The 16,961-nt window shown below is 38.6% G+C and overlaps 2 protein-coding genes across 5 annotated transcripts in view; one reads left to right on the forward strand and one right to left on the reverse strand.

The window, feature by feature from the left end:
• Positions 1 to 16,961, forward strand: part of LOC127556671 (uncharacterized) — a 122,599-nt gene that overhangs the window by 89,083 nt on the left and 16,555 nt on the right. The gene's annotated exons all lie outside the window — the stretch shown is intronic.
• The window catches only part of LOC127557645 (uncharacterized), a 73,495-nt gene that overhangs the window by 515 nt on the left and 56,019 nt on the right, over positions 1 to 16,961 (reverse strand). The window lies entirely within an intron of this gene.

Below are 16,961 nucleotides of genomic sequence, written 5' to 3' on the forward strand. Positions count from 1 at the left end.
AGCCGCCCGGAGGCCAGCCTGGGACTGCCTGGGAGCGGGACCTTCTGCTGGGGTTCCCCCCCTCTCTTGGACCTTGGGAGGTGACGGGGGACCCCGACAGAGCCAGCCAGCTTGTCTTTCTTCTGGGGAGCCTTGGGCATGTTGGCGCTGAGGAAGGTCCGGAGCTTCTTCCAGACCTCCGGAGTGGGCTCAGGAAGGCCCCTCTTGCGCTTGTTGGTCAGCGGGGGCGCTTCCTCTTGCGGCTCAGCGCCACTCTCAGACAGCCCTCGGCCGGGCCAGGGCTTTGGCGGCCCCCGCAGCTCTGTCTGCTTGCACGCCTCTGGCCACGGTGTTCCCGATGTCCTTGGCTGCTCAACGCCCCTAGAGGGAAAATGACCAGTGGAGAAGCACAAGGGCTGCAGGGCTGTTTCCGAGACTGCTGCCGGTGCTGGCAAACGGACGTGGGCCCGGGCAGGTGACCGGGGCGCTCGGAGAGAGCCGGCGCTCCTGTGCCCTGGCTTACCCAGAGCGTGTAACTCCTGCACTGATTCCGGGATGCGCCTGCCCAGGGTGCTGGGCACCTCCCTGAAGGGAGAAGGCAGGGGGGGAAGGCGCAAGGCTTCCCGGCCGTTTGCAAGCCTCCTGCTGAGGCTGCCAGATGCTCTTGGATCTCGGTAATGCCCTGGCGCGATAGGAACTCAGGGGCCACGTCCCCCTTCTTCTTCCCCAAAGCGTGAAGCTCTGGCATCGCTTCCAGCATGAGCCTGCGCAGGGTGTCCAAGTCTTTTATCCAGAACCCTGGGCTGGCCGGCGTTTGGCTGGTCCTGTCTGGGAGGACTGTTTTCTGCCCTGGCTGAGCCGAACGCCCGGGACGCTTCTTCTCTGGACTGCACTTGCGCGGCAGCCGCGACCCTCTGTCCCTTTGGTCCGTGCTGTCCTTGGGGGCCACCAGGCCTTTGGGTTCTTCCACCTTCCAGGAGAGAGACAGGAGAGGGGGGAGGCGCAAGGCCACCGGGGCTATTGCCGAGGCTCCTCCTGGGCTTCCAAACGCTCTGAGATCTCTGTAGTGGACTGACGATCTTGGATCTTGGACTGGCCACTCAGCTTGTCCTTCTTGTCTGGCTCCAGCCCGTGGGTGCTGACGGAGCTCCGGAGCTTCTTGCGGTTCTCTTGGCTGGGCCCAGGTGGTCCTTCTTGCGCTTTTTCTTGGCACTGCTCCTTCCTCTTCTGCCTCCGCTCCACAGTCGTTGGGCCCTTCATCTGGACAAAGCTTTCCCTGCACCTGCATCCCTTTGTCCACTTGGATAACGCTGACCTTGCTGGCCCCCAGGCCTTTCGCCTGCTCCACCTCCCTGAAGGGAGAAGGCAGAGGCGGGAAGCGCAAGGCTCCCGGGGCCGTTTGCAAGGCTCCCGCTGGGGCTGCCAGATGCTCTTGGATCTCGGTAATGCCCTGGGGGGTTCGGACGGCAGCGGGCAAAACCTCCTTCTTCTTGCCCAAAGCCTGAAGCTCTGGGATCTCCTGCAGCATGCGCCTGCGCAGGGTGTCCAGGTCTTTTATCCAGAACTCTGGGCTGGGCCGTTTCTCCCGCGTCCTTCCCGGGAGGGCCGTTTTGTGCCCTGCCTGAGCCGAACGCCCGGGGGGCTTCTTCTCTGGGCTGCACTTGCGCGGCAGCTGCGACCCTCCGTCCATTTGGTCCGTGCTGTCATTGGGGGCCCTCAGGCCTTTGGGTTTTTTTACCTTCCAAGAGAGACAAAGGAGAGGAGGGAGGCGCAAGGCAACCGGGGCTATTGTCGAAGCTCCTGCTGGGGCTGCCAGACGCTCTTGGATCATGGCAATGCCCTGGCGGGTTGGGACGGCAGCGGCCACGTCCTCCTGCTTCCCCAAAGCCTGAAGCTCCGGGATCTCCTGCAGCATGCGCCTGCGCAGGGAGTCCAGGTCTTTTATCCAGGCCTCTTGGCCGGCCTCGGGATGGGTCTCGGGGCGCTTCCCCCTCGGGAGGGCCGCTTTACGCCCCGTTGTCGCTGGCAGCTTCTTGCCGCCGCTCAGCTTGGGACACGTCCGCACCCCTTTATCCATGTCTGAAAACCTGGTGTTGGGGGTTCTGGAGCCTTTCTGCTGCCCCACTTCCCTGGAGGGAGAAGGGGGAAGGCCAAGGTGCAAGCCCTCTCCCAGTTGCTTGTCCTCGGTAAGACTGGCAGGGGCCTCCTCCCATTCTCTCCTACCTCTTGCCCCCCAAGACCTGGGCCATCCTTTGCCAGATGGCCTTCCCTGGGCCCGGGGTGCTTCCCGGCAGAGCCTCGGGCCAGAGCGGCACAAGGCGGCCCTGCACCGCTTTGCTGGCAGGGTTTTCCAAGGCAAGGAGCTGGGGACACTCTCCTTCCAAGGAGACATGGCGGGCATTCAGCCCTCCGGAGGACTCGGCCTTTCCCTGGTCCCCTTCCCTTTCTCCTTCACAACCTTGCGGTTTCCCTGCTCCCCGTTCGGGGCGGGAGGCAGGGAGCCCGGGTGGCCCCGGTTCGGGGCCGAGGTAGCCAAGGAGCTGTCCCCAGGCCCCCTGCTGCCGCACACAGGGAGAGCCCTCAACAATCGGGAGCTCGCTTCCATTGGCGGCCTGGATTGGAAGAGTTTCCGGCGCTGGGGCCGAGAGAACATTGGGACAATAAACCGTCGCTCAGGGGGACCCTTCATCACCGCAAAGATGATCATGTGGTTTTTGTTTGTTTGGTTATTGATATAGTCAATTATGCTAATAGTTTTCCTAATATTGAACCAGCCCTGCATTCCTGGTATAAATCCTACTTGGTCATAGTGTATTATCCTGGTGACAATTTTCTGTAATCTTTTTGCTAATATTTTATTTAAGATTTTAGCATCAATATTCATTAGGGAGATTGGTCTATAATTTTCTTTCTCTGTTTTCAGCCTACCTGGTTTAGGTATCAGTACCATATCTGTGTCATAAAAGGAGTTTGGTAGGACTCCTTCAATCCCTATTTTTTCAAATAGTTTATATAACATTGGAGTTAATTGTTCTTTAAATGTTTGGTAGAATTCACATGTAAATCCATCTGGTCCTGGGGATTTTTTCTTAGGGAGTTGATTGATAGTTTGTTCTATTTCTTTTTCTGAGATGGGACTGTTTAGGATATTTACTTCTTCCTCTGTTAGTTTGGGCAAGCTGTATTTTTGGAGGTATTTTTCTATTTCATTTAAGTTGTCGAATTTATTGGCATAAAGTTGGGCAAAGTAACTCCTAATTATTGCTCTAATTTCCTCTTCGTTAGTGGTGAGTTCTCCCTTTTCATTTTTAAGACTAACAATTTGATTTTCCTCTTTCCTTTTTTAATCAGATTTACTAAGGGTTTGTCTATTTTGTTGGTTTTTTCATAGAACCAACTCTTAGTTTTATTAATCAATTCAATAGTTTTTTTTACTTTCAATTTTATTGATCTCACCTTTTACTTTTAGAATTTCAAGTTTAGTGTTTGACTGGGGGTTTTTAATTTGTTCCTTTTCTAGCATTTTTAATTGCAAACCCAATTCATTGACCTTCTCTTTCTCTATTTTATACAAATAGGCCTCTAGAGATATGAAATTTCCCCTTATTACCGCTTTGGCTGCATCCCATACATTTTGGTATGATGTCTCATTATTATCGTTTTCTTGGGTGAAGTTATTAATTATGTCTATGATTTGCTGTTTCACCCAATCATTCTTTAGTATGAGATTATTTAGTTTCCAATTATTTTTTGGTCTACTTCCCCCTGCTTTTTTGTTGAATGTAATTTTCATTGCATCGTGGTCTGAAAAGGATGCATTTACTATTTCTGCCTTACTACATTTGAGTTTGAGGTTTTTATGTCCTAATATATGGTCAATTTTTGTATAGGTTCCATGAACTGCTGAAAAGAAAGTGTATTCCTTTCTGTCTCCATTACATTTTCTCCAGAGATCTATCATATCTAACTTTTCTAGTATTCTATTTACCTCTTTGACTTCTTTCTTATTTATTTTGTGGTTTGATTTATCTAATTCTGAGAGTGCAAGGTTAAGATCTCCCACTATTATAGTTTTACTGTCTATTTCTTCTTGCAGCTCTCTTAGTTTCTCTTTTAAGAATTTAGATGCTACCCCACTTGGTGCATATATGTTTAATATAGATAGTGCTTCATTATCCATGCTACCCTTTAGCAAGATATAGTGTCCTTCCTTATCTCTTTTAATTAGGTCAATTTTTGCTTTAGCTTGATCTGAGATCAGGATGGCTACCCCTGCTTTTTTGACTTCACCTGAAGCATAGTAGATTTTGCTCCAACCTTTTACCTTTAACCTGCATGTATCTCCCCGCTTCAGGTGTGTTTCCTGTAAACAACATATTGTAGGATTCTGGCTTTTAATCCATTCTGCTAACCGCTTCCTCTTTATGGGGGAGTTTACCCCGTTCACGTTTATGGTTAGAATGACCAATTCTGTATTACTTGCCATCTTGTTAACCCCGGTTTATGCTTTCCTCCCTTCTTTCCCCTTTCCCCCCTTCCAAGTATTAAGCTTGTGAGCACCCCTTGCTTCTCACAGCCCTCCCTTTTTAGTGTCCCTCCCCCCGCCTTAGAGTTCCTCCCCCTATCTTACCCCTTTCCCTCCCAGTTCCCGTATTCCCTTCCGCTTAGCTTATTCCTTCCCTTTCCACTTTTCCCTTCTCACTTTTCAATGAGATGGAGATACAATATATGTGTGCAGAACCAAACAGTTCTCTTGTTGCACAGGGAGAATTGGATTCAGAAGGTAAAAATAACCCGGGAAGAAAAACAAAAATGCAAACAGTTTACATTCATTTCCCAGTGTTCTTTCTTTGGGTGTAGCTGCTTCTGTCCATCATTCATCAATTGAAACTGAGTTAGATCTCTTTGTCAAAGAAATCCACTTCCATCAGAATACATCCTCATACAGTATGGTTGTTGAAGTGTATTATGATCTCCTGGATCTGCTCATTTCACTTAGCATCAGTTCATTTAAGTCTCTCCAAGCCTCTCTGTATTCATCCTACTGGTCATTTCTTACAGAACAATAATGTTCCATAATATCCATATACCACAATTTACCCAACCATTCTCCAGTTGATGTGTATCCATTCATTTTCCAGTTTCTAGCCACTACAAACAGGGCTGCCACAAACATTTTGGCACATACAGGTCCCTTTCCCATCTTCAGTATCTCTTTGGGATATAAGCCCAGAAGTAGCAGTGCCCGATCAAAAGGTATGCACAGTTTGACAACTTTTGGGGCATAATTCCAGACTGCTCTCCAGAATGGTTGGATTCGTTCACAACTCCACCAACAATGCATCAGTGTCCTGGTTTTCCCACATCCCCTCCAACATTCCTCATCATTTTTTCCTGTTATCTTAGCCAATTTGACCAGATGGTCCTGGTAACTTGGAAAGTGAGAAAATCCACAGTGGAGAGAAAGTTTGTAGTGGTATCTCAGAGTTGTCTTAATTTGCATTTCTCTGATTAACAATGACTTGGAGCATATTTTCATATGGCTAGGAACAGTTTCCATTTCTTTGTCTGAGAATTGTCTGTTCATATCCTTTGACCATTTATCAATTGGAGAATGGCTTGATTTCTTACAAATTAGAGTCAATTCTCTCTATATTTTGGAAATGAGGCCTTTATCAGAACCTTGGACTGTAAAAATGTTTTCCCAGTTTATTGCTTCCTTTCTAATCTTGTCTGCATTAATTTTGTTTGTACAAAAATTTTCAATTTGATATAATCAAAATTTTCTGTTTTGTGATTAATAATTATCTCTAGTTTTTCTTTGTTCATAAATTCCTTCCTCTTCCACAGGTCTGAGAGGTAAACTCTCCTATGCTCTTCCAATTTATTTATAACCTCATTCTTTATGCCTAGGTCATGAATCCATTTTGACCTTATCTTGGTGTATGGTGTTAAGTATGGATCAATGCCTAATTTTAGAGACTAATTTCAAGCCTCTGATGCTACTGGTACTCTTGGGCCATAGTTCACATATTGTCTACCTTTATTAGTGCCTGGAATATTAGCTACACATTTCCCAGTTTTCCCAAAACAGTCTATGGTTTCTTTCTTACAACAAAATACAGGAGAATTCCAAGGACTTAGAGAAGGTTGTGAGTGTCCTCGATCCAGTTGCTCCTGTACTATTGTTTAATAAGGTCTGAATTTTATGGCTAGCTCAGGGCCACTGTTCTATCCACACTGGTGTAGGACTTTTCCATTGAATGGGAGCAGGTGAGAGTGCAGGAACAGCAGCTCTGCCTAAAAAGCCTAAGTCCTCATTTGTAATCCTAACTGTTGTAAGATGTCTTTTAGCCACAGATTGATGGGGATCTTTTCAACTCCTGTTTCACCTTCAAATGTCCATCTCAAAGGGCTAGCACTCACTTCAGCTGCTATTGATCCTCCTACACCAGACATGTAGTCTACCTTAATCTTTGGCTAGTGACTGGACCACTTGGCACTCCTAATGACTGTAAGATCTGTGCCTGTGTCTATCAACCCTTCTAATGGTATGCCACTTATATAGAGAGTATAGTACGTTCAGTTTTAACTACTGCAGTCCAGAATATTCCTGGATTCTGTTCCTGGCAGTCAAAATCTGGGCAAATATCACCAGATTGTCAATGAGGAGATGAGTGACAAAACACCAGCAGCATAAGCTGACTCCGTGACTAGATTGAAATCATAAGGGTAAAATTGCAGAGCAAGAATGAACACATATGGTTCATTTTGCTGTGTAAAGTAAATGGGGTATAATAAACCTATTTATTGCTAACTCCATAGAATAAACAAAACATTTATTATTTTTGTTGGCATCTGTGAATATGGTAAGACCTGAAAGTGACTTCTGAGAAGGTTTAGTTTCCAAAGTCCATGGCCAAGATGTATGTATGTGAGACACAAAGGTGATTCATGATGGAGATTTAGAGCATAAGTTAACAAGCATTGCCATTCAGGGAATGCTTGCAAAAAGGAATCAGTTTGGGTTTGAGTATATGGAATATATAGAATATGAGGTATAAACCCTGAAAGTTGTAGGACTCTCCTTATGGCCTTTTAGTCATATTTACTGCCAATATAGGATAAATGACTAAATGATGTACAGGCTGAGCCTGGGAAGGAAACCATTCCAGAATCCCTTGTTTTTTTGATGAATAACTGCAGTTGGGTTTTCTAAGTCTCTTCTAATAATAGTTTGAATAAGTGCCATCTCTACTGCCTTCAAGAGCCTCTTTTGCATCTGGAGTTAGTTGTCATCTTCTGGAGTTACTTCAGGCTGATAAAGGGAGTAGAGCAGGCCCTGCCTAGCAGAGTCCAGACTGCAGAGGGGAAATGTGTGACTTGAAGATGATGGCAGCGGTATGCAGGGCCTTCTGAGATTCAGAATCAGGTAGGAGTTGGTATTCAGGTTGAACAAGAGTTTGGAAGTTGATGTCCTGGAGCCTAGAAGAGACAAAGCTCAACAAAGGTTGATAGATGATTCCACTTTTGTTGTTTATGACTGGGGGCAATTCCCTAATTGCCTAAAACAACCTTGGTACACAGGAACTTTCCAGTACATAGGCAAGGCAATAAGTTGTCAAATGAGAAGTAACTTCTTTTTGCTAGGACCTACAACAGGCCTAATGTCTGATGTCCCTCTCTTTGTGGCACGAGAGTGGAGAAAAGTGCAAGGATGGAGACAGGAGAGATGGAGACCTTTCTTAGGACAGGGAGTTCCTCCCTCTGTCCAATTGTTAGCAACTATTAGCAACTCCATAAATATACTGGAAAAAATTTGTATGACGCCTAGTCATTTAAAAAAATAAACTATATTTAAAAAAGCACACAAATGAAGACATAAAGGATTTTATGCTAAAATCATTCTTAAAACTTTTGCTTTAAAAAAATTATAAGTACCAGAAGATGGCAGTATCACTATAGGATAGGTTTAATACTAAATTTTGAGAGAAAAAAAGAAAACTAAAAAGTAGTAACTGTTTTTTAAGAAGCTCACAGTCTACTGAGGTAAAAATTAGAAAACAACTTAGGAGAAATTAGATATAGAAATAGTAAGACATTTTATATATATATATATATATATATATATATATTATATATAGTAAATAGAGGGAAAACATAGGTATTAACACAATCAGCAAAGGCTTCTTGACAAAGGTGGGAATTTAACTATGATCTGAAGTTATGAGAAATGAATATTAATAACCAATAAATTGTGAAGTGATTCAGAGCTCTTGGTGGGAATGGTAGTTTAGTTTCCACAGAGTTATCAAAATTGAATTAGAGAAATACAGAGAAATGAAACAAATTAGGAAATTGAAACAGAAGAATTGGAAATTAGATTGCTAGGATATGAATGAGGAAATAAAAATTAAAAGGGAAAAAGTAATGGGGGGGGAATCAGACTTGCAAATGTTTCTAAGCAGAGGTGGAGAATACTTACACTTGAGGATGTAGTTGTATTGATGAGATCAGAGGAGGAGACTTAGAAAAACATGAGAGAATTAGAATTTTCAGAGAGGATAGTATTCAGCCAATAGGGAAACAGAGTAAGAGCTTAACTATGTTCAAATAAAGAAGCCATGGAAGCAATTGTGATGGAATCAGGTAGAGATTCACATTCACATGTGGAGAATATTCACTCTTAATAGGTTGTGACTTCTGGTACTCAACAAATGGGGCATCTAAAGAAGGACTTGCGTTTTGGATATAAAAAAGGACAGGTATTGATTCCAAGTTTGTTTGATAGGATACTCATCTGCTGTTGTGTAAAGACTTTTAAATTCATCCTTCCCCAAATCCAATGAGTTATTTCTTCTACTTTCTTCTAAAGTCCTTTAAAAGTTCAGTTCTTCACAAGGAAAGTACTTATGAGATTGCAGTGACTCTCCTCAATGTCAGGCGGACTACACCCAACCTTATAAAGAATTTAATCTAAATTTGGGAAACCTGTACTGTTCTGCTCATGCTTGGGTAAGGTATACATTTTTTGAACTGATAGCCTAAAACTATGGTTAATATGATGACTTTTTCTATCAAAAGATACTCAACCCTTCATTTTAATATAATCCACCTTCAATCACATTAACTAACTAGATTTGATTGCTATTTGATGGTCCGTGATCCATGAACTCTTCTGTAGCTTATATAAACATGTCTGTTCACCAAATAACCACCCTATTACTAGTAACCTGCTGGCCTTATTAATACATGAATAAACTACCCAGACACTCTTGGACCCTTTTAAATGTCTGAAAAGGTAGGATAAACAATAGATGAGAAAAGAGAGTATTAACAGGAGAAAGACAAAGGTTTCAGAGGTTGCTCAAAGAAGAAAAGCCAGAGGCAATAAACATCAATCAGAGCAGCTCAGGAGAAGAGACAAACTGAAAGAACAAAGGGAAGAGAAAAGAAGAAGAAAGAAGAGGAAACAAAGAGCAGAGAATGGAGGGTGAAAAAAAAAAAAACCAATTTTCATTCTCACCAAAAGGACAGAATTCTCAAAATCTAGAAAAAAGAGAAAAAGTCCAAAATATCAGAGAAGTGAGTTCAGGAGAGTGGGATTTAGAAAAATGCTCCTCACAACAGGTGCGAATGGAACATCTAGGGTGCTCTAAAGGCAGGTACAACAGTTATGGATTGTTGAAAAATCACTTATGAGAGATGAGATCATGAAGTAGGGGAGAAAATATCAATAAAGACAGGGATACAAATAGGATTGAAAGGAAAAATTCCAAGACCTGCTCGACAGCCTTTTCAAGGTATCTTCCTTGTCCCCTGCAGACAGGGACTGAACAACACTCTAACTCTATTTTTTTTTCCTGGAAGAATATTTTCTGCTTCTAAGTCCCAAGATATAAAACTGAGATAGAAGACACTCACCTGATTGTTCTCTGCTTCTAGGATGAAAGAAAGGGCTGAGTCAAACAAATTGCATCACTTTGTACTTGTGTGTGCATATGTGATGGCTCAGGCAGATCCCAGTTATAAGGACTGCATCATCTGAGCCCATTTATCTCCACAGGTGGGATTATTATGTCATGGGCAGCACCAATGACATTAGTCTACCAAGGGAAAAAGGGACATGTTTAAAAAAGTAAAGTTTTGCTCCAGCTGAAAAAGCTTTCAAGTATTCCCACTAATTGACAATCTCCCATCTTCAATGACTAATGAATAATTATGAGGATCAAGTCATTAGCAAAACTCCAAGAGAAGAGGAACTTTCTTGAGCTCCAGGAGAGCAGAGATGTACTTGTTAAAGATGCTGTCACAGGCAAAGCAGGCAGAATTAATACCTTCATTTGGTATTTTGTGGTAATTAGTATGAATATGGCACAACAATATAAATAGTAAAAAAAAAAGTAAAAATCTACATTTGGATACTTAATTTTTTCAAAATAAGGACTGGGTTAAAGAAAAATAATATGAACAATAATAGCATATATTAATGAACATATAAATGAAACAGAACAACCAGAAAAACAGCAAAAATAAAAAAATAACATTGTAAGTGTAGTCACACATTAGAAAGGTATAGAATATCAGGAAAATTAATACATTTTTCATGGAGCTATATATTAATAATAATTAAAATAATATAATTACCATATAATAAAATAGCTAGCATATATACATATATATATATATATATATATATATATATATATATATATATACTATAATGTTTCAGGCAGCATGCTAAATAATATTAATTGATAATTAACAGATAATATTGCTATCTCCTTGGATTCTAAAAACCACACCTGGATGTAAAAATCTCTTTGTTATTCTCATTTTTAGAGTTGAGGAAACTGGACCAAACTCAGGGTAACTAATTTGGTAAAGGATATAGAACTGGTGAGAATTCAGACCCCACAGGCTTTTGCACTTGAAGAGTTTTGGCCAAACTGGCTGTTGGGGCCCAAGCAAACTTGTGCAGCCTGGAACCATGGTCTTTAAACCACTAGAAAGGAAAGGGGGAAAACTGATACAGAAGTGACTGTGGGTGAAAGCCCATAACATGTCCATTGATCTGCCATTGAAATGCAGCCTTACTTTCAGTAGTACTGGAAGTAAAGAAGGCATGCTGAATGATTTTGGGGTCAGCAAAGCATCAGTTCTAGGAGTTTTCCTAAATAAATAAATGGGTTTTTCTTTTGGATTCTAATTGTCCTAGACTATGGAACAACAGAAGCTATTTTATCTTTGCAGAATAATTTCTGTTTTGTAGAGATTTGTGAGGTCTTAAGGATCCGATAAAATATGTACACTATCATCTTGTTGGAATGGAGAACTTTTGAGCATTTCTGATAAAAAGGAAACAAATGTGTAAACATTTTTGAAAGAAAACTCTCAAGATGATTGAGACCTATGAATATAAATGATTTGTGTCAATATAAATAGTATAGGGAAAAAATTATTTCAAGACTTCAATACCCTTAAAAATTATTGAAGAATAAAGATCTAGACAATAAAACAAATTCATATCATGTCTTGTAGAGGGCAAGAACTCTGGAGAAGTATACTTGAAACAAGGATACTTACAACAAGGTATTAATTCAGTAGAATTGATGAGATGATGGTTCTTTAATACACATATACTTAGTACTTAGCATGGTGATGCAGTGGTTCTCTAGTTCACACATACTGTAATGTGCAATCATACCAAGGTATTTAAGGGCTGAGAGGACTGGAAATGAGACATTACATTTTTGACCATCCTCCTGGTGGCTCTCCTGCCTCCTGCACTCCTGCACTAGATCAAGGCTGGTCCCAGAGATCCTCCAGAAAGCTAGCCCGAACATTACAATGTCCATTGTTTTGCAAATGAAGTGCAGCCTTGCTTCCAGTAACACTGAAAGTAGAAAAGACTTGCTGATCAATAAAGCATCAGTTCCTGGGGTTTCTTAAAACTTTCTTTTGAATTCTTTGTTTCTTCAGAAATTCTTCCTTTGTAAGAACAAAAGGTCAGGAATTTCAAAGAAACCAGGGGGAAAAAAAGAAAAATGTAATGGAAGGGATTCAGTAGGGTCACAGTTTAAATTATGCTATATTAAATTATATTATGTTAAATAATATACTTAAAATAAATCAAATTAAATACAATAAATATATTAATTAATATATACTATATTAAATTTGGTATTGTCATAGTTTAAATTATATTATAAGGTGAGGGCATCGTTGAAGTGTAAAATGGATAATTTTGCTTATTTTAAATTAAAAATTTCTTCTATAAATACATCAATATAGATAAGAATAGAAGAAATGCAGAAAATTAAGAAGAAACTACCATAGACAAACTTTCACATCTCATTGTGTTGAAATACTGCTAGGGTAAAGGATATGATAAGTTGGTTGATTAAGCAAAACAGTAAGAAAAACAGTATGTAAAGACTTATACCAATGGCGGAAGATGCTATCCACCTCCACAGAAAGACATGACAAATGAAAACATGGACAACATGGTTTTACATAAATGTATGTGAGTGTGTGTATCTATGTTTATAGGTATCTATCTATCTATCTCTATCTCTTTCTCTATCTCTATCTCTAACTCTATCTATCTATCTACATATAACCACATGTAATTGTAGCCTTCTTTAGGTTACAGGGTAGGTAGGGAGAGAGAGGGGAAAAAGAAAATAAAAGTCACAGCAGAGAGCAAAAGAAAACCTAGAAGGAAACAAAGAAAAGCTGGGAAACTTTGAAAACGATATGTAGTATTTATTAGATAGGTTTTCTTGAAATGGAAATTTAGTATTATATATCAAAGACACAGAAATGTTTTTCCCCATTTCTTGTTTTGTATTTGTTAAAAATGAATTTAAAAATCACAAATAAAAAATCACCTAAAATTTCTTCATTGTCCATTTAGATTCCTTCAGGCTTTTTCCTTCTCTCGTTGATATTGCTAGTATTTCTAACACATTAACTAGTAGATTATTTTCAAGTTTGATTGTTTTTTAATAAAAAATGCATATAATATTTTATCAAAAGTTTTTTCTTCATCTATTGATAGCATTTTTCTTACTTTTGTTATTGATATAATCAATAATGTTATACATTTTCCTTATGTGAAAATTTCCTAGTATAAATCATACTAAATCACAATGTAAAAATCTTTGTAACATATTGTTGCAGTCTCCCAGTAGTATTTTGTTTAGAATTTTTACATACATATTCATTAATGGAATTAGCCTATAATTTTCCTTTTATCTTTTTCATTTTCCTGGTTAAAGCATCAGTAGTAAATTTGTTTCACAATAGGAATTTGGTAGAAATTTACTGGCATACAATTGTATCAAATAACTTTCTAGAATTGCTCTGATTTCATCTTCATTAATAGCATATTCACTCTCTGCATTTAAAAAACCTATATTTATTCTTTTAAAAATCTTTATCTCTTTTATTATGAACTTAAGAATTGAACATAAAAATTTAAAAATAAGAATGTATCTTAAAGTGTAAACATTTATTACATATAGCTTTTAAATTACAAATTAAATTTAAAAAGTAGTCTCTCTCTTCCACAATTCTGCTTCCTGTAGTCTCATTATCTGTGCTTTAGGCTTTTTAATGTAGGATCCATATATAAATAAACACATATACACATATGTAACATTACCTTATATAATTGAGTTTTGATATAATCTATTTCCTTTGAAAATGTTATATTTTTGAAAATGTTTTCTCATAGTCCATAGGCTTTACTCATCTTTGACAGAAGTCTGCAACATACAAACACACACACACACACACACACACACACACACACACACACACGGACCTGACTTGTATAATGTTTCAATTCTTCAATCATTTTTGTTGTGCCCAAATCTGAGATCCCATTTGACTTTTGCTTAGCAATGAAAGGGTCATGGTTTGCCATTTTCTCTCCTCATTTTGTAGTTGAGGAAACTGAGGCAAACAGAGTCAAGTGATTTGCCCAGGATCACACAGCAAGTAATTGTCTGAGGTGAGATTTGTACTCAGGAAAATGAATCTTCCTGCCTCTAAGTCTGGCCATCTCAGTATACTCTTTAATTGTAAAAATAATTTACTTAGATGCTCCTGAAAAGTACATTTTAAACTTATTGCACTGGGAAACTACATTTCCAGAGGAAGGCCCTATTCTTAGGATTATATCATTTTATAGGATAATTCTGTGATTTTATTGCAGACACAGTCATCATTATGCAGTAAATTGTTTTTCTTTCAGGAATTTGGATACATTTTATGTTGACCATAACTGACGATAAGGGTGCAGAGTGAAGTAGGAAGCTATGTTTTGAATTAGCCTGGTTTATTTTCAACTTATTATTACTGTCTCAGGACTATTCCCCAGAAACCTAAAATATAATGTATAGTGATAATATGGTATATGTCTGCCTGGGACACATCTCTACACTTTCAGAAGCAATTATCATTACTCAGTAAATTGTTTTTTGTCATGATTTTGGATAAATTTCATGTTGACTATAACTATAGTTATATCTATATCTATATCTATCTATATCTATCTATGTATATATATAGTTGATTGTAATTATTTAGACATATATATTCTCTCTGTATATACACATACATATATATTTGGATATATGTATATATATATATGTATATATGAAACAGAAGGGACTAAAACTGAAGACTATAACTGCAGAGTGAAGTAGAGAGCTATGATTTTAATTGATCTGGTTTATTTTCCATTGACTGCTATTGCTTCAGGACTATTCCCCAAAAGCCTAAAAAAAATGTATAGAGAAAATATGGTATATGTTTGCTTGTGACGAACCTCTACACTTTCATATTTAACCACACTTTAGAGATCAACTCATCACTTTATTTTAAGAGTGCAATATATAACGCTTTCTTGATATAACTGCCATTTTGATTAACTCTCAAAGAATTTTTTATTTTACATTTGTGAAAAACAAGCATTTCTTTAACATAGTACAATAAAAAATCATTTTTAATATTAGTGATTTGTTTTTATTCCTTACTTTAAAAAATTAAACAATTATTTTTTTTCATAAAATCATCTTCTAGTTCTCTTTATTAATTCAATTGTTTTATTACACACAATTTTTATTATCCTTATAAATCTCATTTAATTTTTAAGAATTCTGATTTAATATTTAATTGGGATTTTTAATTTGTTCTTTGTCTAGAGGTTTTATTTTTAAATTATGTATCCAAATCATTGGTCTGCTCTTTATCTATTTTATTGTTATAAATATTTAGAGAGATAAATTTTCCTTGCATTACTGATATTACTGCTTAAGCTATCTCATTTTTGTCATTTTCTTTAATGAAATTATTGAATGTGTTCTTTGACCATTCATTTTTTAAGCTTATTGTTTAGTTTTCAATTGATTTTTAACCTGCATTTCTTTTTATGGAGAAGACAAGCAACAAGCTCTACATCTTTCCAATATAAATGTAGCCTATTGTTCAGAGGGTCATTTTTATGACTTCCTTCATTGGTGGAAATTGCACAATGAACCCCGCCTATGTGAAGGGAGGAGCTGATTAGTACTAAAGACAAGAGAAAAGAGAGATCCTGGGGTTTTTTTTTGGCGGGGGTGTGGGGTGCTTCAATCTAGAAGAAAGAATGCAAGTTGTTTCAAACTCTCTTTAGACATCTGAGGGAGGAAAGTGACTGGGAGAAAACCACCATGTATAAGAGTTGATTCAGGGATTTAGCCGAGTCTGGATCTGGGTTCCAGTCTGAGATCATGCTAGGACAGGTTGCATTGGAACTGCATACTGAATTCCCATCCTGGTGTCTGTTGAACTTCTAGTTTCCTTCAGCTGGAAAATATTCTACTCTGTCTTTTGGGGTGTTCTGATGCTCTAAAATTTTTTAGAGTTGTTATTTAAAGAAACTTGGAGCGGTTAACTCATGTTAAGTGAGTTCCTGCCTTTACTCTGACATATTGACTGTCCTTGATTTCTTGAAATGATTTCTCCAGGTTCCTTTTTTGTTCATGGCTTTCAAATAGTGTGATAATTCTTATCTTGTCTCTCCTGCATCTATTTTACAGTGTATTTCCAGTGTGATATTTTACATTTGCTTCTTTTTGTTTCATTTTTTAAAACTAATACTTGATGTCTCATAGAGTTCAATTCCATTTGTGTAATTCTATTTTTAATTAATTATTTTCTTCAGTTAGCTTTTTTACCTTTATTTTTTTTTTAATTTGGCCAGTTGTATTTCTAAAGGAGTTGTTTTGTTGAGTGTGTATGTATATATATATATTTTCCCATTTTGCCAAATCTAATTTTATTTTTGGATAATGTTTTTCTATTTCACTAATTTATTTTAAGAAGTTCTTTTTTCAGTAAATATATGTGTGTTATACATGTGTTATATATGCCTATTTCCCTTTTTTACCAATAGTATTTTTAAGGAGTTTTTTGGGAGCTGCTTTTGTCAAATAATAGGTTTATCATGCCAGAAACTGGAATCTTTGGTTTGTTAAACCATAGTGGGTTACTATAGGTATGTCTTGTGTAACTGATTTATTCCACTGCTCACTTGCTATTCAATCAAGCAATGTGACCTGATTGATTGCCTGCTATGTCAGGAACAGGCTCTCTAAACTCTCTTAGAGTCTGGGTTCTTCTCCTGGTTTTCTGGGGCACTGGCTGCTTCTGACTTATTTGCATTAGATGGTATTCCTCTTTGACCCAAGTGATTTAGATTTTTCCCACCAGCCTTCTAAATTATTTTGGGTTAAATAAGTTTTTCACCTTGTTAGTCTTCTTGTTAGTTATGTCACTAGAGAATTCATTTTGAGGCATTATTTTAAAGTTTTCTGGAGATGAATTAAACAGAGTTCAGGTCACTTTGAACTTTAATTCAACAACTTGGCTTGATTCTTCTTTTCATAACAAATCTCTTTCACCAAGACAGTTTGAATTGTCTTATGATT

This window comes from Antechinus flavipes, chromosome 3 (assembly GCF_016432865.1).
Source record: "Antechinus flavipes isolate AdamAnt ecotype Samford, QLD, Australia chromosome 3, AdamAnt_v2, whole genome shotgun sequence".
NCBI classification, from domain to species: domain Eukaryota; kingdom Metazoa; phylum Chordata; class Mammalia; order Dasyuromorphia; family Dasyuridae; genus Antechinus; species Antechinus flavipes.